This window comes from Anarhichas minor, unplaced genomic scaffold, assembly GCF_050575085.1.
Source record: "Anarhichas minor isolate MPS153535 unplaced genomic scaffold, ASM5057508v1 ptg000014l, whole genome shotgun sequence".
Classification (NCBI taxonomy): domain Eukaryota; kingdom Metazoa; phylum Chordata; class Actinopteri; order Perciformes; family Anarhichadidae; genus Anarhichas; species Anarhichas minor.
The window spans coordinates 5,618,117-5,643,051 of NW_027466460.1; the positions used below are offsets into that span (position 1 = coordinate 5,618,117).

Consider the following 24,935-nt stretch of genomic DNA (forward strand, 5'->3'; position numbering starts at 1 on the left):
CGCCAGAGCTGCGGCTGCCGCTGCCTCTCTGCTCGCGGACCAAGTCGTGAGGTGTGGCTCGGAAACGCTCCGGGAAACCTGTCAGCCGAAACGACTCGCCGAGGAGGAGGAGGTGGTGTGGTGGTGGTGGAAAAGATGTCCGCCTCGGTGGGGCCCCAGGGTGGCCCTCGCCCACCCACCGTGCCGCCATCCATGCCGGATCTGCCGGACCTCAGCCATCTCACCGAGGAGGAGAGGAAAATCATCATGGCAGTGATGGCTCGGCAAAAAGAGGAAGAGGATAAAGAACAAGCCATGCTAAAGTAAGGGCAACCTTTTCTTTTCTTTTCTGTGGAAGTTATATGTCATGTAACGCATACCAATCCCCGTTCGAAAGACGCCCCTTGTACACCGAGCTATCCATTAATACCCGGTGTTGCCATCGCTGTGGTTAACACCACACACCCATCACGTCCAGTAACCAGTGTGGCTAGCCGATGCACTTGCAGCTCCGTCTCGAAGAGGTGGTGGTGTGTTTCTATATAAATGTACCCAAAGGCACACAGAGCAGCAAGAGCGCAAGATGTGTATCTAAAACGGTGTGATTCTCCTTTTACGCACGCACGCAGGCTGGAGTGACTTTATCACTGTAGATTTTTTTGCAACCGCGGAGTGAATGTGTGTGCACCCCCCTCCTCTCTCTCGCTGTATGTGTGTGAGAGAGATCGCATTGACAATAATGGGAACAACAATGACATTATAGCTCATAGGCCTGCAGCGACACGATCCGTTTCATAAGCCCGACAGACGGACGGTGGAGAAGCGGTGTGGACGATCATTTGTGCTCCCCTCCGGCGAAGAGAGGAAGATGGGGTGTGGTTGGGAATCTTAGCAGCCCTGAGCCGGACATGATACAGACGAGAAAAGAGCCCAGATATATTGTAGCACTTTTGAAAACCTCCTGTATGTTGATCAAATCCCAAGAATCTGAGCTATTATAATAATAATAACCAAAAGGATGCTCTAGTATAGAGAAACATAAGCTACTAAAGGAGCATTGTTGGGAAATGACAGGAGACAGCCATAGGTCACTTTAAACTCACTGTCTCTGTCTTATGTTATGATAGCTTGGTATGCTACAGCTGCCTTATACAAAGGGCTGGTTGCATTGCAGTTTGATGCCCCAGGGGTTTCTACCACAACCAACGGCAGTGTGATCCACTAGAGCTGCATCCACACCTGCACTGAAACACAGTGAGGGCCCAATCTCTGGCTTCATAATGAAGGATGCTACCGTAGCAGGCGTGCAGCAGCATCCCAGAGCACTCTGGCCTGCTTCGATTCTAATGGCTGTTTTCATTTCCTGACTGCAGCGTGAAGGGAAGCGGGGTGAGAGCTGCATCGGGAGAGGAAGTGATGTATTTAATGTTCCATGAGGCACAGGCTCAGGTTCAGTCAATAATGGCTTCATCATCTGGCTAACCATCAATGGGATCAGAAAACAATGGACAAAGGAGAGATTTGTGTTAGAGAAACATGTAAATAAGGTTAAGTTAGCAGCAGTGAAGCAGCCTTCAGAAGCAGAAGAAGAGGGATGTGAAGACGATACAGACAGTTTCACCATTTTGTTTAATTTCGGACACCTTCATGTGATCATGTCAACTTTTTTTGATTTCAATACGTTCCAGACAATGGTGATGCATTTGCTAAAATACAGCACCTGTGTCACACATGTTGTCACACCTTTGCAAGGCAGTCCACTCAAAAACAGACCTAGAAGAAATCCAAAGTCATGGACTTAGGATCTTCACACACAATTAATGCAGCAACCCAAATGTTGAAATCTCTGGAAGAAGTATCTTCTTCCAGAGATGTAGAGAGGAAGTAGAGATAGTGCAAAGATAAACCTTCATTTAAAAAAAATATTTATTTTTCATGATAGATGAGAGAAAAAGCAGGTAAGGGACTTATGCTCAAGGATGTAAAAAATCATCTCATGCTAACAATACACAAGGGATGATGGGAGGCTCAGAAATGCAGCTATTTTTCTCTTTGCACCATTCATACAAATATTATGAGTTGGAAGTTGGACGCATCCCAGTCCAAGATGCCACATGCTGTTGTTTGGGTAGTTTTTCTGCCCAACAATTTCCTGTTTACTACTGATTACCATATTCAGCAGGACATGGGTGTGTCTTTGGCCGTGCTTCAGAAAGAGAGATCATGATGTCCTCAACTGAAGCTCTAGGCTGCCATGTCATTTTCTACTTTTTCATTCCACGAGTGAATTGCTTGATATGAAGAAGGCTATGCCCCATTAGTGATGTGCTCTGGAAGATGGGCAATTTCCCTACAATCTTTGTTGTTACCTAATCACATGGGTTAAAGGAAAGCTTTTTTCTTAATCTGTGATTTGTCATGTTCTAGATGAAAAATTGTGTTGGGGTTTAAGCCTTGTAAAGTAACTTTTTTTGCCTTCACTTTCAAACATCAGAGGTTGAATCATATCTTACTGAGATTGTGACGATTTTACAGATAATTTATACTTCATATTATGTCCTTAAACGGACCAACAGGAGCTCAGGTTGTGAACCTGAAATATCACTTTAAGTCCGGTAACGTTACAAACGAGATTAATTACAAGGATAAACTGAATTTGAGTATTTTGCACCTTTTGTTTTGTGGTGTGAAAATAAACTAACTCTACATTTTCTTTTGTTTTAGGGAGCCAGGAGCAAACGGCTCAGTTCATCAAGCTGAGGGGGAAGAACGATGGCCTCTTCACCAGGGACAAACATTCAGCAACTGTAGTTTGGAATTAAGACATTCGTCCATTTGTAATATCTCCATTTGACCATCCTATACTTAAGGTTACAGTTACATTAGCTCTACTCCTATATAAAGCATTTACATAGGACAACCAGTAGAGAGGACAATACACTTCTGATGTGTTATTGTGACTGTCACCTTTTTCTTTCTTTTATTTAAATTGAAATAAGACATCCATGTAAATGATGAATGTGTTATATGAATTTGTGTATATTCTGCTGTGTAAAATTTGTCAATCTTCTAAGTTTGCATCCATGTGTTAACATTATTGTTAAATGTTTCTCTTTTCATCATTTTCTCAATGTGATTTGGACAATTTTGGCAGTCACCCTCCCCTGGGTGACTGCCTTGCAAGCAAAAAAAGCGACAACTTACAGAAAAAATATGAAATAAGTGTTACTGCAAGTTAATAAACACGTTTGCTGATATTTGTTTTGCTGCTGTTGTTTTTGTTAACTGTCCTCTGCCTTAGGATTGCAAGTATCCAGGCTCTTTTCTCTAATAGAAATATTGAGAAATAAATAAATATATATGTATATATACATGTATATATGTATATATATATATATATTAGTGCTGGGCAACGATTAAAATATTTAATCGTGATTAATCTCATGGATTTTTTGCGATTAATCGCAAAATTCAATAATTAATTCAAAAGTAGTGTATTGCGCACTTTTATTTTAAAAGTACTGCTATATGAACAAAAGGGCAATAATATTTGATTTACAAACACTTTAAACACATCAGGTGCTTTTTAACAGCAGTATTCCCTTTACACAATAGCGATCATATTTCTTATATGATATCATTCTTATATCATATGTATATTTTCCCTTTAACTCACGAGATGCAGGTAGCAAGTTTTATACTTAATGTGAATATAATTCATACTTTGTTGGCATCATATTCTGAAAACCGGATGTTCGTCTGAAGAAACCGGATGTTGTCTCACGTTCATCTTTCAGCTACAGCAAGTCCATGGAGACCAGAGAGAGCGCACATCCAAATGTTTACAGACACACACTACCAGGCGCTGACGATTCCATCACATGACACAGCCAATAATGCCTATGATGGCCTAAACATTTAGACTGACAGACTTCGTTTCTTGCAGAATACATGCACAGTCCTACAAAGTTATAACAGCAAACAGTTCGCCACCCATTTCAGATCACACGCTGCAGAGGCGTTAACCAGGTAAATGTTTACCCAGTGATACTCACTTGTGGCAACGTGGCCTTATATGAATAAGGCACAGTAAGTGTAATGAGGCAGCAAAAGTCCCTCAGTCTGTTCTCCTGGTCACACTGCACCGATCCACCACTCCCTACAGATTAGCCACATTCCTCTAGAGCAGGGGTCTTCAACGTTTTTCAGGCCAAGGACCCCCAAACTGATAGAGAGATGGAGCAGGGACCCCCGACTATATATATTGTATAAAATTGTGTTTTATATTAAATGGGCCTAGTGCCGTGTATAAACATACCTCTTTATTGTGCATTCAGTACTAAGCTATTCAAATAATACACAGGTTCATATCTTCATGTTTTCATTTTAAACAGGTACAGTGAGTAGGGTGGCCGTGCCACTGCCATTTATAAACATACCTTGTCAACTGATACCAATGCCAATATCAACATTGTCTGTCAATTGCATGATAATCATGCACACAAGCTATTCAAATTGATGTTTTCATTTTAAACGTGGAAATGAAAAATGAGTGATGGCCTATTAGTACCACTGCCATGCATAAAGATACTTGTTATCTTTCATACAATACTGAACTATTAAAATAATGGACAGATTCATGTTTAGAGAATTCTTTTTTTTCTTTTTCTAATCAACCAAAAATTCCGCGGACCCCCTGTTGAAGACCTCTGCTCTAGAGTGATCTGGTCAACACTTTCTCCTTCCCACTGTGTCCCAGGTCATCAGCGGTAGGCCACCGAGACAGAGCAGACTGGCTGCTGTTAGCCTGCCAGTATCACCGATAGTCTGTGGTCTTCAGGATCACCCACAACAGGGATGTTCCTCCCTGCCCCCCCCTCCCCAGCATGTGGGAGAAGGGAGAGCAGTGGGGTAAGCGCTGGACACAGTGCTTACATCACCAGCACTCTGGGGCTGTGCTGTCCTCACTAAAAGTTGTTTTAGTAAAACGTAGTTTTCAGCTATACGGCCAGCTTGACAATATATTTCCCAGCACCGTATCCTCCAAGGAACAGACAGGTTGTTGTATTTGCAAGGTTTAATGGTGGAAAATATGTAATAATTTTGTAAAACTGAAAAAGAGCACAAACAATACAAAAGGTAAGTGCCTTTGTAAGTACTTAATAATAGCTAGTACATTAGTATAAATGCTACTAACACAAACCAAAGAAATATGAATATAAACATGTTAATATAACTGTAAATAGTAACACACTTACAGATGAAGCCGATTTTGTGGCCTTCAAGGCACAGGATTATGTGGATTGAACACTGAGATGCTCAGTCAATGAGTCCATGGGCAAACGGCACTTCTTGAACATCACTTCCTGTTACTCTGATTATTTACACTTCGCTCACTTCCTGTTGAGTGCAGCTATTCACAATCGCCACTAGGTGTTGCTAAAGGACATATAAAATAACCAATACATTGAATACAATACACTCCCCGCCTGGCATATTAAGACATATGCCACTATGTACATATTAACCCACAGACCTTTCTCATCCGAGTCTGTACAGGAGAACTGCTACTGTACTAAATGTAGGACTGCAGTCTTACAGTGAGTTGACCGGGCTGTTACTCAGCGACTCATCCCACCTATGGCTTTGCCCTCAGCAAGCTTTGGACTGTGTGACACGTCATTCCCATGATTGTCTTTCTGGGAGAAAAGCAGGACCACTTCAGATATGGGTCTGGAGAATATCTTGAGTGTCTGATTTCTTGTCACTTTGACTTCCACCTTTCTTACTCGTCCATCTTTACTGGGAATAGCATTCACAACAACTCCCATTGGCCACTGATTTCTTTTTGTCTGACTGTCCTTCATCAGAACTATGTCTCCATCTTTAAGATTGGGTTTCTGTGCTTGCCACTTCTGACGATGCTGTAGCGTACTCAAATATTCTTGTCGCCACCTAGCCCAAAATGTCTCTGCCAAGGCTTGAACCCTTTTCCACTGGTTCTTGAGCAAATCTCCTTTCGAAAACTCACTAGCTGGACAAGGAGATGCCCCTGTTTTCTGTGTCAGCAACATGGAAGGGGTTAGAATGAGGGGAGCCTCTGGGTCAGTGGATACAGGAATTAACGGCCTGGCATTCACAATGGCACTGACCTCTGCCATAAAGGTGATTAGCACTTCATGGGTGAGTTTTAAAGGTCCGACTTGGAGGAGCATGCAATCTAGAATTCGCCTTGAGACTCCAATCATGCGCTCCCAAGCGCCACCCATATGAGAGGAGTGTGGAGGGTTGAAAACCCAGGTGCACTTTTGTTGAAGGAGGTAGTCTTCTATGCTTGAATCACGATTACATTGTAAATCCATTTTCAGCTCCTTAAATGCTCCAACAAAATTTGTCCCACAGTCTGATCGAAGCTGTTTCGCATAGCCTCTGATAGAGAAAAATCTCCTGAGGGCGTTTATGAAGCTTGAGGAGGTCATTGTTTCGATTACCTCGATATGAATGGCACGTGTGGACATGCATGTAAACAAAACTGCCCACCTTTTGTCCCTGGCCTGGCCAGCCCTGGTACGACGTGTGATGACTGCCCATGGCCCAAAAACGTCAAGTCCCACATAGGAAAATGGGGGGTCTACTTGTAGACGTTCAGCAGGTAGATCAGACATTTGTTGTTGCTCCATTCTTCCTCGCAGCTTTTTGCATGTGACACACATGTGAATGCAGCTGCTGATGAGACGTTTTCCTCCTACTATCCACAGACCACTGGCACGGATTGCACCTTCAGTGAAGTGTCTGCCCTGGTGTTTCACACATTCATGATGGTGGCGGACGAGCAGAGTTGCTATGTGGTTACGGCTTGGGATAATGATAGGATGGGCTTCACACTTTTCAAGTTGTGCCAGATCGATGCGTCCACCTATTCTCAGCAGGCCTTCACTGTCAATCACTGGCCGAAGTTTATGAAGAGTGCTGGTTTTGGAGAGGTCACAGTTTGACTTAATGCATTTCAACTCTTCTGAATAGCTTTCATGTTGCACACACTTTATGATGACATGCTCTGCCTTGGTGATGTCAGCAACTGACAACCCTTTCTTGCACATGTGCCAGCCAACACAGCCGTGATTGCCTGATGGGAGAGAGAAGCATTGAGCTATGTGACAGAGTCGGGCCACAGCTTTGGTGAGTGAGCTCCAATTAGAAAAATGCTCGAATCTCTTTGAACCCAGCTTGTCTTCAGTAACTTTTGTGGCGAGTGATGTTATGCTGGCACGAATCTCAGCATCAGAATCTGGATCTACGAGGACATATGTCGTCTTATCTTCAGTGTTGACCACTGAACTTTCCCGCTTGGTCAAGAAAGCTGGTCCAGTCAGCCATGTGGTGCCTGTAAGCTTTGCAGCTGGAACAGATCGGGACCCATGATCTGCTGGGTTTAACTCAGAGGGAACATAACTCCACTGCTCTGGACGTGTTGACTGTCGAATACGCTGTACGCGATTACTCACATAGACGTAGAATCTTCTTCTCTCATTGTTTATGTATCCTAACACAACTTTGCTGTCTGTGTAGAATTTTATTGCATTCACTTTCAGGTCAATTTCCTTGATGACTAGTTCTGCAATCTCAACAGCTAATACAGCTGCACATAACTCTAACCTGGGAATCGTCAGCTCAGGCTGGGGAGCGAGCTTGGACTTTCCGAAGACAAATCCTACTTCACTGTGACCATGCTCATTTCTAACTTTCAGGTAAGCCACTGCTGATATTGCTTTTACAGAGGCATCAGAAAAGACGCACAGTTCTGTGTTTTGTGCTTTGGAAATGGAAAAAGATGCATATGTGCGTGGGATATGTACCTCTTTTAGTGCTGACAGTGATTCATGCCATCTTCTCCAATCTTCAGCTTTGGCCTCAGGAAGACATGTGTCCCATTCTGTATCTTGGGTTGAAAACTCTCTGAGGAGCAGTCTGCCTTCAATAGTGACAGGAGCCAAGAAACCCAGTGGATCAAACAGACTGTTTACTGTTGACAGTACGCCTCGGCGTGTGAATGGTTTTTGACCCTCAGGGACATGGAAAGTGAAAGTGTCAGACATAATGTTCCAGCTGACTCCAAGGCTCCTTTGGACAGGCAAGTCGTCTATGGAGAGGTTGAGGTCTTTGATATCATTTGCTCTTTCCTCTGCCGGAAATGCATCCATCACTTCTGTTCGATTTGAGGCTATCTTGTGCAGCATTATATTTGACACAGCCAACATTTGTTGTGTTCGACGCATAACATCGATGGCTTCAGCTTCAGTTGCGAATGATCGAAGACCATCATCGACGTAAAAGTCCCTCTCAACAAAGTGCCTCGCATCACTGCCGTAGTGTTCCTCTTGGTGTTTTGCTGCCCTCCGCAGACCAAAAATTGCCACTGCAGGTGATGGGCTGTTCCCAAAAACATGAACTCGCATGCGGTACTCCACCACTTCCTGGTTGAGATCATTTTCCCGGTACCACAAGAACCGTAGGAAGTCTCTGCAGTCTTCACGCACCACAAAACAGTAGAACATTTGCTGTATATCTGCTGTCACTGCAACCGGTTCTCTTCTGAATCTAAGAAGCACTCCAATGAGGGTGTTGTTAAGGTCTGGTCCAGAAAGCAACACATCATTCAGTGAGATTCCATCATACTGTGCACTGGAATCAAACACCACACGAATCTTGTCTGGTTTTTGAGGGTGGTAAACTCCAAAGGTAGGGAGATACCAACATTCCGTCCCTTCTTTGAGTGGTGGTGCAAGCTCAGCATGCTCATTGTCAAGCATTTTTTGCATGAACTCAGTGAAGTGCACTTTCATTCCAGGTTTCTTCTGTAACATCCGTCGCACCGACATTAGACGGCTGTGAGCATAGTCTCTGTTGTTAGGGAGACGTCTCCGTGGGTGACGGAAAGGGAGTGGAGCAACCCAGCTGTTTGTGTCATCTTGTGTCAATTCTCGTTCCATGATCTGAAGGAAGGCTAGATCCTCAACAGAGTGAGCGAGCTGGTTGTCATTCTCTGTTGTACAGAAAACCGTTTTTCCTAGGTTATCCATATTTGATACCCTCAATGCACTTTGCGTGGGTTTGTGCAGGAGAGGATTCTTGCACTTACTTTCGATACTGTAGACTTCTTTCACTCGTATCTGATTCTCACATGGAGTAAGGCAAGTTGGTCTTCCATTTTCAAGGATGCAGGTTTTCAAGGCACCCACTATGTTTGTCTTGTGAGCGCCTCCTAGGCATACATCCCCTATGATGACCCACCCAAGGTCTAGCTTTTGTGCATATGGTGCATAGTGAGGGCCATTGTGCTGTTTACGTACCTTATGGGCCCTAATAATGTCTCTTCCCAATAGCAGCAGGATGTCAGCGTCTGGATCAAGGGGTGGGATTTCAGTTGCTATCTGCCTTAGGTGCTGGTGGTGGTACGCAGCTTCTGGTGTCGGGATCTCTGCTCTATTGTTTGGGATTTCATTACACTCAGTTAGTGTAGGTAGTGGGATGTCTATTTTTCCGTCTATAGATTCTACTGTGAATCCATGGGCTTTTCTGCCAGCTGTTTCCACCATCCCTGCATAGGTTTTGAGTGTGTATGCCACTGCTGCTCCACCGATGTTGAACATTTCAAAAAACTCTGATCGAGCTAATGATACATTGCTCTGGTCATCTAAAATGGCATACATTTTTCTCTGTAGGTTGCGATGACCACTGGGATACACATTCACAATGCAGATCTTTGCACAGGATTTGCCTTTGAATTCCTCACCACATACTTTGGTACACCGTGATGTGATATCTGGCTGCCTTGTGTCCTCCCTCTCCCCGCCGTTCTCTGAAGCAGGGGAAAAACCTGGCTGATATTGCGGAGCAGGGCCAGGGTGAAGAGCAGCGAGGTGTTTATTGCTGTCACACTCTGTACATTTGATGGGAGTTTCACAGAATTTTGCCTGGTGCATAGTAGAAGCACAGCAGCGAAAGCATATATTGTTCTCTTTTAAGAATTGCTTTCTGTCATCTAAGATCATTTTCCTGAACCCTCTGCATCTCTTCAGTGGGTGGGGTTTGTTATGCATGGGGCAAAGTCTGTCAAGATTTTCTGTTTTGGTCACTGTATCTGATGATATGCTCGTTTTATGTACAGAGACCGGTTTCATGTGACTTAACTTCTCATTCTTGTAAGAGGTTGGAGCGAGAGTGGGAAGGTTAAAGCTTGGGTCATTTCGGTCTTCAGCATCCCTGCAGACGAATTCTCGAAAAAAGAAGAAAGGGGGAAAGGCCACACAATGTTCTCTTTTGTATTTGCATCCTTGAGACAGCCACTTGTCCTGGAGATATATGGGCAGCTTCTCGACAATGGGCTGCACACCCCTTGCTGTCTCAAGGTAAGATAGTCCTGGTAAGTATCCATCTCTTTTGGCGACATCCAATTCTATCAGTAGGTCTGCCAGCTCTTGAAGTTTTTTACTGTCTCTGTTATGGATCTTGGGGAAGTTCTCTATTTTACTAAAAAGAGCTCTCTCTAGTACTTCTGGAGATCCATATGTTTTGTTTAATCTCTCCCAAATTGTTTTAAGACCAAGGGAGGGTTGCCTGACATTTACCGACCTAATCCTAAGTGCCTGCTCACTTGAATCCTTACCCAGCCATTTGATCAGCAAATCCATCTCTTCACTTGCTGACAGCTCAAGGCTTTCAATTGTGTTGATGAAGGTCTCTCTCCAAGCTTGGTAGTGTTCGGGTAGGTCATCAAATGTTGTCAATCCTGAGGACACTAGCTGATTTTTAGCAAGAAATTTGGCAAGATCAGCTGTTGTAGTGTTACGATTTGTGTTGTCTGAGGGTGATGGCTTTGTGGGAAGACCACTGTGCTGATGGTCATAATTCCTCTGCTGTAGCAAATCTGTATGAAGCTCCTGTGTGTCCCTTTGTTGGTACATCGATCTCCTATTGATGATGTGCGCCTGGGTCTGCGCAGTGTTGTCGTGCTGGGGTGTGAGAATTGGACGTAAGGGGTAAACTTCCTTATCCTCTCTAGGTGCCTGTGGGTAATGATGCAGGGCATGGTGGGTGACATAGTCATGCGTTCTTTTCAGTGCACTCTCTTGAAGTGGCAAGAACTCAGGTTCTTCAATATGGTCCGAGCCATCCATATCTGCAGCTGCTCTCTCCAGCACTACAGCTTCTACATGGGCAACTTCAGCTTCTCGTTGTAGGTTGATGAAGTCAATTCTGGCTTCCAGCTTGGCTTTCTCAATTTTGAGTTCACTCTCCAGCTTGGCTTTCTCAATTTTGAGTTCACTCTCCTTTTCTGTGAAGGTCAGTCTGATTTTTGCCGCCTCTGCTTTAGCACAGGCCCTTGCTGCTTCTAAGCTGGCTCTAGAGCTCGTCGATGAGCGTGAAGAGCTTGATTTTCTGGAGCGATGGTGAGACAGGCTCGTAACTGTTTCAACACGATCTTGTGAGCATTTCACTTTGCCTTCATCTGGAGCATCTACTGACCTAGTAGTTTCCATGGCGATGAAGTGCAGTGTAGCTTGTCTATCCGAAAATCCTCCTTAAAGTCCCACGGTAGGTGGTCATCTTTTTACTGTGCTGTCCTCACTAAAAGTTGTTTTAGTAAAACGTAGTTTTCAGCTATACAGCCAGCTTGACAATATATTTCCCAGCACCGTATCCTCCAAGGAACAGACAGGTTGTTGTATTTGCAAGGTTTAATGGTGGAAAATATGTAATAATTTTGTAAAACTGAAAAAGAGCACAAACAATACAAAAGGTAAGTGCCTTTGTAAGTACTTAATAATAGCTAGTACATTAGTATAAATGCTACTAACACAAACCAAAGAAATATGAATATAAACATGTTAATATAACTGTAAATAGTAACACACTTACAGATGAAGCCGATTTTGTGGCCTTCAAGGCACAGGATTATGTGGATTGAACACTGAGATGCTCAGTCAATGAGTCCATGGGCACACGGCACTTCTTGAACATCACTTCCTGTTATTCTGATTATTTACACTTCGCTCACTTCCTGTTGAGTGTAGCTATTCACAATCGCCACTAGGTGTTGCTAAAGGACATATAAAATAACCAATACATTGAATACAATACAGGGGCCCTTTGTACTCTCAGATCCAGGATTACTGAGCCGCTTTCAAACAGGCAGCAACACAAGCTGTGGAGGGAATGTTCAGGGAGACACAGAAAATATTTAAGGTGTTATGATAAGATGTATGTTTGGTTAAGCTGGGGCGTGACATGAAGATTGTATTGAATGTTTGAAGGCACAAGCTGTGATCCAAATGTAAACAAATGGGTCGGCCCACAAAAATTAAAACCTGTAATCGAATGGCTCAGAGAATAAAACTACACTAAATTTACGTTATTGACGTTTACTCTCTGATTTCACTAATGACTTTGTAACCACCGCTGCCCTAAAAGTGGAAGTCCCAGGCTAAATGCTAAAATATAGCATACGGGTCAGGTCACACTAACAAGTGGCACAGCGAGGTGACGTCTATATGTGCGCCTTTGTGACACATAGTGATGGAAGAAGCAATTACCTTGACGAGCAAGTATTGACTCAGCTGACGGGCTAACTGCTAACATGCTAACCAGTGTTGTCAGCTTCACAGCGATATTCAGCTTAAGTTTGATAACATTAGCCGGCATAAAATATATTTATATATTATATATATTTACCATATAAGACTGAAGTAGAACAACACAAAATAAAAGCATATACATTTTCTTAATTTTTGTTCTTTCAACTTTTGGTTTTGTTTGAAAAAAAAAAACTTCTTTCAAAAGTTATATAGCCTCACTTTAAAGGTGCCAAATTTGAAATTCATAACATGTCTATTGTCTCCACACGGCTCTCAACATAGACCTAACAGTGCACTTGAGGGAGAACCGGAGGGTGGGTGCTACGCTAACGCGAGGCCGCCGTGAGTTGTGGACGACGTTATCAGCTGTAAGCGGTGTATGAGAACAGTGAAGAGCAGCTGCCTTGAGCTAACCAGTGGGGCACGCTCACATGCACTAACATGCACTAAAAGGCATGCGTGGCCGATCCAGCCATGTAAACAAAGCAAGGAGAAGCTTGGATAACAACATACACAGAGCGAGAGCGACTTCATTCTGCATTACTCAACTGTGTCTTTACAGAGCAAATAGTTGTTTGATGCTATATTAATACTCTGAATATCGTATAGAGAACCTGGTTCGATAACATTACAAATGTGTGTGAATTGTGAATGGTACAGATACATCTGAGTCTATATTAATACAGGGTTTCCCTGTTAGGAACATTTTCTTTTTCTTATCTGTTTCTGTGAAACCTAAATTTCAGGAGCAGAGGTGGAGGCATCAGAGGTGGACACTGCCTACGAGAGGATGAAAACAAAACAAGTCAGCCTCAGATTACAGGTTTAAACCATTTTAGGAGCTCTCGCATGTACCCGACCTCTGTGACTTCACATTCCTCTGCCTCTGTTGCCCACAAGGGTGGGCGCTTAGGAGCTCTTTGATCATTTGTGAGCCCTCATTTTCTGTACAAGGACCCTTTTAGGTGAAAAAAGAGAAACATCCGTTATAAAGACATACCACACTTTGACGCACTCTCTAACAATTCTAAAACAAACTCCCTGCCAGAAGGTTTTTGTCTGTACTTGATATCATTACATAAAACTCATTAGTTCTGGAGTGGAAGGTATTGTGGTGTAAATCCAAAACCGCAGGAGGGATTATCTTCACATCAACTCCTTACCAGACTATGCTGTAAGGGCTATGTTCAACTAAAGCACATTTCATGTGTGTTTACTTGTTGTTTAAAGGTATTGTAAGAGACAGAAAGTGCAATAACAGTAGGTCTTACAAATGCCACATCACTCAACCTCTAATTTACATAAATCCCTTCGAGCCTGTTGTGAGTTATGCCTGTCAAGTTCTGATTCAAGCACTCGTGATCTATGCCTCTACTGAAAATAATCATTATGATCATTGTACCAACCATTCAAATATCTGACGTGAAAGAAGTCGCTTGTAGTGACAAACCCAAGAGAAAACAGCCAAATCCACTGTTACCGTCAGTTCAGTTCTAGCACCTTACCGCTTATTGTTTTAGTTTTCCAGCCCTCAACTTTACTTTGGTTCAGACTTGTTGCTCTCAACAGCCTACTTTCACAAAAAAGCCATATTATCTGACCAGAGAATTCACCAGTGTTGTTGTTGCTGCTGTTTACATTCCTCCTCATGCAAAGGAAAAAATGGTCTTCAGGAATGCACTTCTGTTTTTATTTGTTTTTCTTGTGTAGCAGAAAGGAACACCTGTATGGACCCTTTTACAACCGAGGTCATCAAAAAATATGCTTGCACATGTTGTCAACGAAAGTTGTGTTTTGCCTCAGTCATCCAGACAGGTAAGTAAGCTTGAAACATTGAATTAAAATCTGTTAACCTGAGCCCAAGAAGAAGACACATTTCAAGTATCAATGAGCCCATTTTTAAAAATCTTAGATCAAACAGCAGCTTATCAGAACCAGAAGGGGCACATTTTCAGCCAAGAACATTTCCCTCCTCTTTTAATTCTAATGTTCCCTTCCCCTCCACACCTCAGACTTTCATGCTGATCATACCAGTGGTGAATTAGTGGTTGCCGTCCATACAGACTACCAGCCACACATCATTCCATACATTTAATAGTTTATAGTCTCGAAGACAAATAACTTTGCAGATGTTTTTAAACTATACAATAATGGGAATGGCTAGATTCTTCTGACGCACATGCCTGGAAAAGGCAGGGTGGCTCCTCCTGACTGACAAGGAAAGTTGGTAGAAAAGGATGCCATGGAACAGAATTCATTAGAAAACAGTGTATCATTAACTGCCGTCATTAATGCTGCTTTGTGCCATTCCACACTGGTTCTCAAAAGCAACAGAAAAAAAAAGTTTGAGCATTCCCCTAAGGCTGGAAAAGATCATTGAAGATCAAACACTCTTTAACACTTCCATTAACGTCAGTGTCATTAATTACTTGCATACGAATTGAAAAGAAGTACTGTGACAGGGCCTGAAAAACTATTATCCTTGCCATAATACATTTTTGTGACGCGCCTCAGGCTTACACCATACAATTACAATAGGAGTGTCACACTTTGCTGTCATTTAGAGATGTGTAAAACAAGGTTGGGCAAATATTTTCACAGCCCAACAAGTCAAGACCGTGTTCTTTGCTTTTCCCCGATGATAAGCGGCGTCAGCAGAGAGGCTGGTGATGGGTGTTTGTATGTTTAGTAAGATGATTAGGTAAAGTGAGAAGAGACCTTTCTCCGTTTGATCTAACCTGACATGACAGGCGTGACAACCTGATGAACCCAGATTACCTTGTAAGACGATCTGTCACTAAAAAGGCATTCTAGGACTGCAGAGGTGGTGTAGGGTGCTACAGAGACCTGATATGCTTTAGCACTGGCTTTCCTTATGACATGATATCTTACCTTACAGCTATAGTTCAATTAGTAAAGGAGTGATTTATTCCATTACAGATTATTTTTTGAGTGATTTTTTCCGGGGGTCCATTAAACTTGTTGAATTCAAATCTTCCCACTTTGTCTGTTTTACTTTCATGTTTCACCTCTAAATCTAACTATAAAACAGTATGAATTAGTATGAATGTGTGTCCAGCGCATATCTCGTTCATCCAACCTACTTCATACTTGGCGGGTGTATTATGGCTACCAAAGGACGTGCAGTGTCGAAATTGGTGCAATTTGAACACATGACATATCCATTATTATTAAACTTTGGCTAAACAAGCTATAAATTGTTTGGGGCTTCAGGGCCGAGCATGATGTCCATAGTGGGTCTTTACAGGCCGCGGTGCATTGACTGCAGCTCACTTTAAAAACTAAGGTGAAAGACCTCCATCTCACAGATAAACATGGACAAACAAAAAGCTTGGCCTGACACTCTATGTTGAAAAAACTATATATTGGTCTAACCCAGGGGTTGGCAACCTTTTTGATATGAAGTGTCATTTTAAAATGTTTTTGCCATATCAACATTAAGGTTAACATTAAGTTCATTTATGACACCACATCAAAAATTTAATCTCCAACGGATCAGAATCAGAATCAGCTTTATTGGCCATGTATGCATATGCATACAAGGAATTTGACTCCGGTTTTCACTTTGCTCACAACGTATATGTTTACAAATAAACAAGAAAAATATAAAAACAGCAACGCCGGCAGGCTCTTAATCCAATACTTTAATCTCTGACTTGGAACATTAACACCAGTTTACTGAAGGTGTCCTTAGCAAATTGAAAGGTAGCAATAGACAAAAGAAACCACAGCTTAAAAACACCAAAAATCAGTTCCTGCTCGTCCACCCATTAACTAATATAATACAACAGGTGCAAGTCTCTTTTTTTTTTTTATCCCTGTCACATGGTCCACACTGGTAATAACAAATCATTTCAATGATATATAGACGCCTTTCATGGGAATTGGAGCCTTTTCAGTTTCAGAGTTTCTCTTTCCCATAACAGCTGCTTGGCAGTTACCAAACCCTATTCTACTATTGCTGCCAATATCAATTTTTACTTTCACAGCAAAACATTTTTTCTGCACAGTAGATAGGCAAAGAAAGCTTTTTAGCAGATAGAAAGGAACGGATTGCTCCACGTTTTGATTGTAATGTGAACTCCAGTCATCCTGGATCCCAATTGGGGCTGGTAATCGGTACTCCATACCTTTAAGTTATCAACCGAAATCATCCAGTACCAAGTGGTTTCAAAACTTCTCCAGTCAAACAATACCTGCTTTAGATCCTTTTTATACCAAGATAGAGAACATTTAAAAAAAAAATGTGATTGGCCCATTACCAGCTACAACCACACACCCGGTGGTGTGTGGTTAAGTCAGTGGTGAAGTCGAGCGCAGTGTATTTGATGGAGTTTCTACTTCAGCGTGCAGACATGCCACCAAAACGGTCGAAAGTATGGCTTTAGTACACACCTGTGGCGGCTGAGGAGGTGGTTTTAACACAACTGAGTGCTTCACTTCAGCCGGGTATTGAAAAGTAGCAAAAAAAGGTACAACTGAAGTACTCTATTGGTATCAGCATCACTTTAAGAGTACTGGTTATAAACAATACCCAGCCCTTATCCCAATACAACATCCCAGTCTTGTGCATCTACCAGTGAGGGATCAGATGACACTGTTGTGTTTGTGTGACTATCTTCTGCGATACACCGGTTGCAAATTGAGGTCACTTGAGTTAAAACATGCTGACAGATTGGCCAGCACAGACCTGCCTGGATATCAATAAACCACAACATGGCATGAAACGATTATTATCTGAGGGAGAAATTTAATTAAAGCACAAATAAGAAATACTGTAATTAGAAGAAAACTTTGATATGACAAGAGACATTCTCACATATCAGAAGCACTTAGGTGACATTTCATCTTGAAAAATCACGGTTTGTTTTCAGAGCTTCACAACGTTGGAAAACAAGGATGTTTTATTATGACGACTGATTAGTTGACTAAGAGGGAGCAGCCCTAGTACACAAGGCCAGAGTGTATGAGAAAGGGTGCTCTTCAAGACATTCAACATAATTAGTTTGAGCACACAAAAATGCAACAGCAACAGCAGCCTGAAGCAGCAATAAAGGAACACGTAGTTATTCTGAGCAATTAACTGTGTGATCCCTGATAATTGTGCCAACACCAACAAAGTGATCCAAAGTCATCTTAAAAAGCCCCTTGACAGCACAGAATCATGTTGTGTAAACAGTGTGGGAGAATATTGTATGATGTATAGCTCACAGGGCTCAATACTTTGTTGAGTAGTCTACTGTTTCAACTATTGATTATATTGCCAATGCATGGCCATGGTCCCCAAACAGGCTGCAAATAAAGCTGATGAGCCTTAAACCTAAGTGCCTTAAAAATGCATTCTTTCCAATGGACAGCAGGGGAAACTTCTCTGGTTGCAAAAAGAAGTACAGTTGTTTCGAAGTCTATGAGAAACTACTTCAAACTACTACTTCAAACATTGTAAACATCTTCATCAATACAGCATGATGGTTATTTAGTAACGTATGTTGCCATTTGGAGTAAAATAGAGGATAAAGCACGGGATGCTTTAGGGTGTGGCTACCTTGTGATGGACAGGGTGTTTTCCGTTTATTAGCATCACTCTCATATATCACTTCTGGTTCCACAAAAACAAACTGGCGATTATGGCCAACTTAGTTCTGAATATTTGAAGAAACTGTTCAAAGTTTAAAAATGAATGCTGACAATTGTACAATTGAAATTCATTACAAACATAATGACTTTTTTAGCCTATGGTTAGTTTGTGGTAGGCTATAAATGCTAAAAGTACAATTAGTAAGTTAAGTTTGGGGTCAGTTTTTGTTTTTTGGCTCAGGTAAATTAGCCATAGACTGCCCATAAAAGCCTGATTTATCTAGTTTAATTACAGGTAACAGTTTAATTCGTCACACACCTATGTGCCCTGACAGCCATTATACATTCCGAATGGAAAACCACCACTCCCTGTGTGGTCACACCTGTGATGGCAGTAAGCAGCATCTTTCCTCCTACCTGTTCGGCCGCTCCCACCTCCGGAGAGAAGGCTATAAAATGCCTCCTCCGGGCCGCCTAAGCTCCATCTCCTCCGCACCACTCTTTGGGTTTGACAGGGTTAACTGAACGCGTCAGTCAGAAGTCACCATGTCCACCATGTACAGCTCTGGGTATTCCGGCTTTTCCCTGTCCTCTTCGCGCAGGATGACAGGCTCCCTGCGGGGAACGAGCGTCTAAGGTGGTGCAGGTGGCGGCAACGTCCGGGTGTCGTACGCCTCCAACGGCCTTGGCTCTGGCTTTGACTTGGCAGGGGCGCTCGGAGGCGGCGGGGGCGGCGGGAACAATTTCTCCGTTTCGGGCAGCGGCAAAGGGACCATGCAGAATCTCAACGACCGCCTGGCCACCTACCTGGAAAAGGTGCGCTCCCTGGAGTCGGCCAATTCGAAGCTGGAGATTCAAATCCGCGAGTGGACCAATAAGCAGAGCCCCGCCGCCAGCGACTATAGCAAGTATTTGGCAGTCATCGAAGACCTGCGCAGAAAGGTAAACTTTCCCCTGTAAGCGTTTCCCTACTGCTGTAAAACAGTTAAACAATAACCTAAACATAATTATAATAAGTGATTTTCCCCGTTTCTAAACTTACCTCCAGCCATTGTTGTAAAAGAGATCATTATAAGATGCCATATATTCAAAGCAATTACAGTGTAATGCAAGTCAGGTGTACAGAAAACCATTTTGCTGATCAAAAAAGAAACCCGCCAGCCGAAATTCTAGATAATAACATGCCCTTTTGGTTGTTTTACATGTGGTTAAGAGACTACTGCTATTTGTTTTTCAGATCAGTGTTGCCACACAGGACAATGCCGGGCTGATGCTGCAGATCGACAATGCCAGACTGGCAGCAGAGGATTTCCGAATCAAGTGAGTGAAAAGAAGTAATCGGCACCTAATTAGCCTTATTATGGTTTATAATGGCAGACATCTGGGACTTTACAGTTACAATAGCCTGCAGCATTTTAACTCGACATTGCATTTGTTCAGTAGTTCCAGGCTTTGTCGATGTTTTGTCACAGGGGTTTAACGGTGAGCAGAGTGATTAAACCGGTGTAACTGGTTTTGGTGGAGATCCACCTTGTCTTTTTTGTTGTTAGTAACACTAATTGAGCGGGTGCACCAACACGAATCTCTGTGCCTTTTTCTTGACAGGCTTGAGAATGAGATGGCACTGCGCATGTCGCTGGAGGCGGACATCGCCGGGCTGCGCAAGGTTCTGGATGAACTGACCATGGCCCGGTCTGACCTGGAGATGCAGGTGGAGGGCCTGAAGGAGGAGCTGGTCTACCTGAAGAAGAATCATGAAGAGGTGAGACTAGTACTGTTAGGAATAGCATCACACCATGTCAGTGAGCCCAAGTGACTTATCGTCTGCAATAGATAACAAAACATGAATCTTTTTCAGAGTAGTTTATATATCAGAAGGAAATATGAGTGATCTCTCAAGGTTTTTGGAAAGTCTTACAGTTCCAGGGGGCAAATGCAATATTAAAATAGTTTTTCACATTTAGTCAACTATTTGCCAAACGCCTCCCAATGTTATCTTTCACTTGTATAAACAACCGGTAGTGTAAAACTTGTTTGGATTGGCTGCTGTGCCTTCAGGTTGTGTACTGTACTGCAAAGTAAAAAAACAATGACTGATAACAAGACATGTCAGATGTTAGTCTGATTTATAGATGCCAAAAAAAGCTCTTCTAAATGATCATCAACATGAGAGATGCATAAAAACATCAAACAAGGCTTCATATAGAGACATTTTGTATCAGTACGTTAATTAAAGTGAACAAGTTCAGAACGGTGAATTCTAAAATGAAGTGAAAGAGCAGTGCAAGTAAAAATGAGAAACGAAGTCAGTGAACTGACTTAGGAATGTAAATGACAAAATATTTATCCATTTTAAGTTTGCTAACGCTTCATGTGGGTTTTATCTTTGACCTTTGACTCTGTTGTGCCGCCTGTAGGAGATGGCAGCAATGCGTGGCCAAGTTAATTCCAGCTCTGTCAACGTGGAGGTGGACGCCAAGCCTCAGGCAGACTTGGCCACCACCATAGAACAGATCAGAGCTCAGTATGAGGGCATCACTGAAAAGAACCGCAGCGAAATGGAGGCGTGGTACCAGGTCAAGGTGAGGGGAACGAGACAAATCATGTTCACATCATCTCATCTCGTGCACGAATATACTGTATAGTAGCCTGAATAGCGTTTTTGACAATTTTCATGTCCAATTTCACGTCTTCCAGTTTGACGAAGTGAACAAGCAGGTGGCATCCAGCACAGAGACCCTCCAGACCTCCCAAAGTGAGATCAACGAGCTCAAGAGGACCCTGCAGTCCCTGCAGATTGAGCTGCAGTCCCAGCTCAGCCTGGTAATTCAGATCTCACATGCACACATCATTTTTCACCCCAACACAACATACATCTTTCTAACCTGTTGCGTTGCTCAAGTCTTTCATTTCTGATCTGTGCAACATATCATAGTAACATATCTTACAACATGTTTGACACAACACACTATACATAATCAGTAAGTCTGTAAACTTGTCACTCACCGTTTAAAATGGCTTTCTCACTCTGCTTTTTTTGTTTTGTTTTACATCTGAGTGGAAAGAGTTAAAAAAAACAAGTAATTAGGGCTCAATAAACTGATATCTCCTGTGTTTTTTCTCCCATGCAGAAATCTGCCTTGGAGGGCCAGCTGGCAGATACAGAGTCCCGCTATGGTCTGGAGTTGGGCCAGCTGCAGACCAGGGTCAACACCCTAGAGGAAGAGCTGAAAAATATGAGGATGGACATCGAGAGGCAGGCCAATGACTACAAGGTGCTGTTTGATATCAAGACCAGGCTGGAGCTGGAGATCGCCGAGTACAGAAGACTGCTGGATGGAGAGGAGTAAGGGAATTCTTTATTGAGATGTTTGTCACAAAAAGTCAATCAACTTGAAGTATGATTTCTCTGTAGCTGGACTTGAATAAGACAGGCAGGTACAATGTGTGGGGAAAGTAACTTACATGGATCTGTAGTTCCCATATAGAATGAAATGTTAAATACTTTTATTCGCTTTTGCATTGACTGTAAGATTGATACCACTCTTTTATGTTTGTATGGTAAATGTAAAGCTACAACCAGGAGCCAACTAGCCTAGCTTAGCATTGAGACTGGCTAGCCTGGCTCTGTACAAAGGTGACAATATTCGTCTAACAACTCATTTAAAGCTCACTAATGACCTTACTATAAACAAACAAGATTTAATGTTTTAAGTGTATAACATTTCTGTATTCGTATGTTTTAAAAAGGACGAGACCTATGTTGTATTTTCGAAAAACATATACCAAGCTAACTGGCTGCCGGCTGTAGCTTCATATTTAGCATACGGATGTGAGGAGGTGTCTGTCTTCTCATCTAACTTACGATTAGAAAGGGAATATGATTAATTGCCAGAATTTTTTTAACAATCATATTATCACATTGTATTAATTGTAAATTATTTTATGTCTTCTAGGAGAGCTGTAGTAGTAGAAGTCAAACGTAAGTTTACATCAACACTTTATTTTTTCGGTCTTTGTTTGTAAAAAGTAAAATATGCTACAGATTTAACTTTGTTTTGATTTGCTCTGCAGCTCAATCAGTCTTTACCCAGAGGACGAGGATTGTGACTGAGGAGATTGTTGATGGAAAAGTGGTGTCCCGCACGGAAGATGTAAACACAGAGGTCATCAACAAGTAGACAGACTGGATGCCAAAAGATCCGGGTCAAATAATAAGTTAGAATAAAAGCTGTTTTCCTGTCTCTGACACCCAGCAAATGTTCCACCCATGTCTACTGAAAAAATAAATATATAATATTTTTCTCTTTCCAAATATCTGTGCAGAGTTAAGATTTAGATTTATTATCAGAAATATTTATTCTGATGTATTACCATGAAAAAAGATGGCAAAACCAATAAAATGTTTTAAAATATATAAGAAGATTGTATATGTGTTGATTACTAACCTGATTATTAACTGTGCTTTCTTAGTATTATTTTCATAACATTTATTAAAATCCCACTGACAACAACTTTACTGACTGTCATCTAACCTGCCTTCTGAAATACCAAATGTAGCTACACATTAGGTGACACTGTGAGCCCCTGAAAGGAAATGCACTTCTGCAAAATGGAAACCATTGCTTCTCTGGCCATTGGATTGAATGGCTACATGGAGAGATAAAAGAAACATAAAGGCCCCACCAACTCTTCTAAATAGGACAAGACACAGCATTTATAGTTGTTAAGCCTCTTTTTGTTGTTGTTTTGTGTATCTTTAGTCATATTGAGTCTCCGTAGTTGCTTTGTGTCTTTTTGTGGTTATGTGTGGCGTTGAGGTTGTGTTGCCCCACTTCAAAGTTGTTGCGAGTCTCTTTCTGATTGTTTTTTGTTTCTTTGCAGCTGGTTTGTAGTTGTTTTGGTCTCTTTGTAGTCTTTTTTTGTCTCTTTGTCAGGGACGTTGGAAGTTGGTTAGAGTTGTGGGTGCTGAGAGAAAGTCTATATAATGACGTCATATTAAATGCTGCGCAACATTCATGTTTCTTGTATTAATTTGAATGGCCAACAACATCTTACCCCAGTTTTAGAATGATTGAGACGAGAGCTATTCAAAGCTATCTATTTCTACTTGAATTCACAAACAAATACATTTTGAAATTTACCGCAAACATATAAATAGTATCAGTCGATGATTTGTCAAGTCTTAACAGGAGGGATGGCTCAATAGAAGCATATTCATAGGAATATTATAGAAAAACTACAGTAAGAAGTGCATCTCTATGATCCTCTCACTCTCCATGACTCTCTGAGTGTCATTTTGTAGGTTAATAAGGCCCCTGGGCCTGAGCCCGATTGGCCCGTTCAGTAACACATCCATGGTAACAGACATCACTGAACCAGTGTGCAGACTTTATGACCTCTCCTGTTTTGCTGATATTGCACTATTTTTAAGCATTTAGCATAATTTTCACTTGAGACCACAATGGCTACTGTTGAATAAACGTAAACGTTACACAGTCTGGCTTTCACTGACCATATAGTAGCAAGGGGGAGGTTTGTGTGAGCTCCCTGTACATGCAGTGTTTTAAACTGTCCACTAGGTGTCAGTAAATTATCTTCGATAAAGTCTTGGATACGGAGACGTGCACCTTTTTCTGTGGGAATGTCTTCTTTATACAGTAGCAGTACTTCCCGATCAGAATGCAACGTAACCAATGAAAATATTTCTATCATTACTGAATATTATAGTAGGGATTCGTTCCAATAGTCACTGACAGCAGAGAACCATTTCACATTAGCTTAACTAGGTGACAAATCCAAGACAACCATGCCTTAAAGTGGCAAATGTTGTATTGAATGTTATCACCAACAGCACATTTGAGAAAGTCTCTGGTTGAACCACTGGGTAAATCATTTTAACATTACTTTGACTTGCATTTTTCCAAATTGAAGAATTATGATATAAATGCTCAGAATTCATTTTTTTGTACTTCTTCAAAACATAAAAATGTATTAAATCCACATAACCTCTCTCGGCAGAGAATGTTGTTAACCTGCAATTTGATCCATTTCCCCCAAAAATTAACTTTGCTCAATACTCCTCGATCAAAAGTTTAAGTAAAAAATGCTTTCCAGATTGGGGTGATCATAATAAATGTAGAGTCTGATAGAAGGCTTCGTGATATCCAGCAGGAAGCTCTTTTGCCAAAAACTAGTCTGCACCAACATCAACAATCCTTACTTCTCTTTTATTTTCTACATTCTTGTTTTGCACGGCGTAAAATAAATTTGTATTTTCTCAGAATCCCCTGAGAGAATGAGACAGCACACAGAAAAAAGGCTGAATGTGGGGAATTTGTGCTGATAGATAAATCTGTCTTTTTTTTTACTCACGGAGTAATATGGTCACTATTTATTTGCAGCCTTTCAATGTGTTTCGGTGAATTATTTGCCTTTTAAAATGGCTATCATGGGCTTGTCTGACTCAAGTCCATACATCTGTCCTTCCCTGTCTGTCCCTGAGGAGACACATGGATGTGGGGAATGTTTTTAAACATTTGGTGTAGTTGCATGTAGTTCTACCTCTTCAGGTGCATTAAAATGAGAAACCTCTCATGCATTTACCTATGCCATTAATATTTCCTTGCATTCATGTTATCTGTTTATTAATAGTAGGTATCATTCAAGCTGAACATATCCTAAGTCCAAAGAAAAGAGCCATTAAAGCAGGGACTTTCAGTG

At 41.8% G+C, this 24,935-nt stretch overlaps 1 pseudogene; it reads left to right on the forward strand.

Moving 5' to 3' along the window:
• The first annotated feature begins 18,758 nt into the window (after positions 1-18,758).
• Positions 18,759-21,562, forward strand: LOC142949516 (keratin, type I cytoskeletal 42-like; annotated as a pseudogene).
• The last annotated feature ends 3,373 nt before the right edge of the window (positions 21,563-24,935 follow it).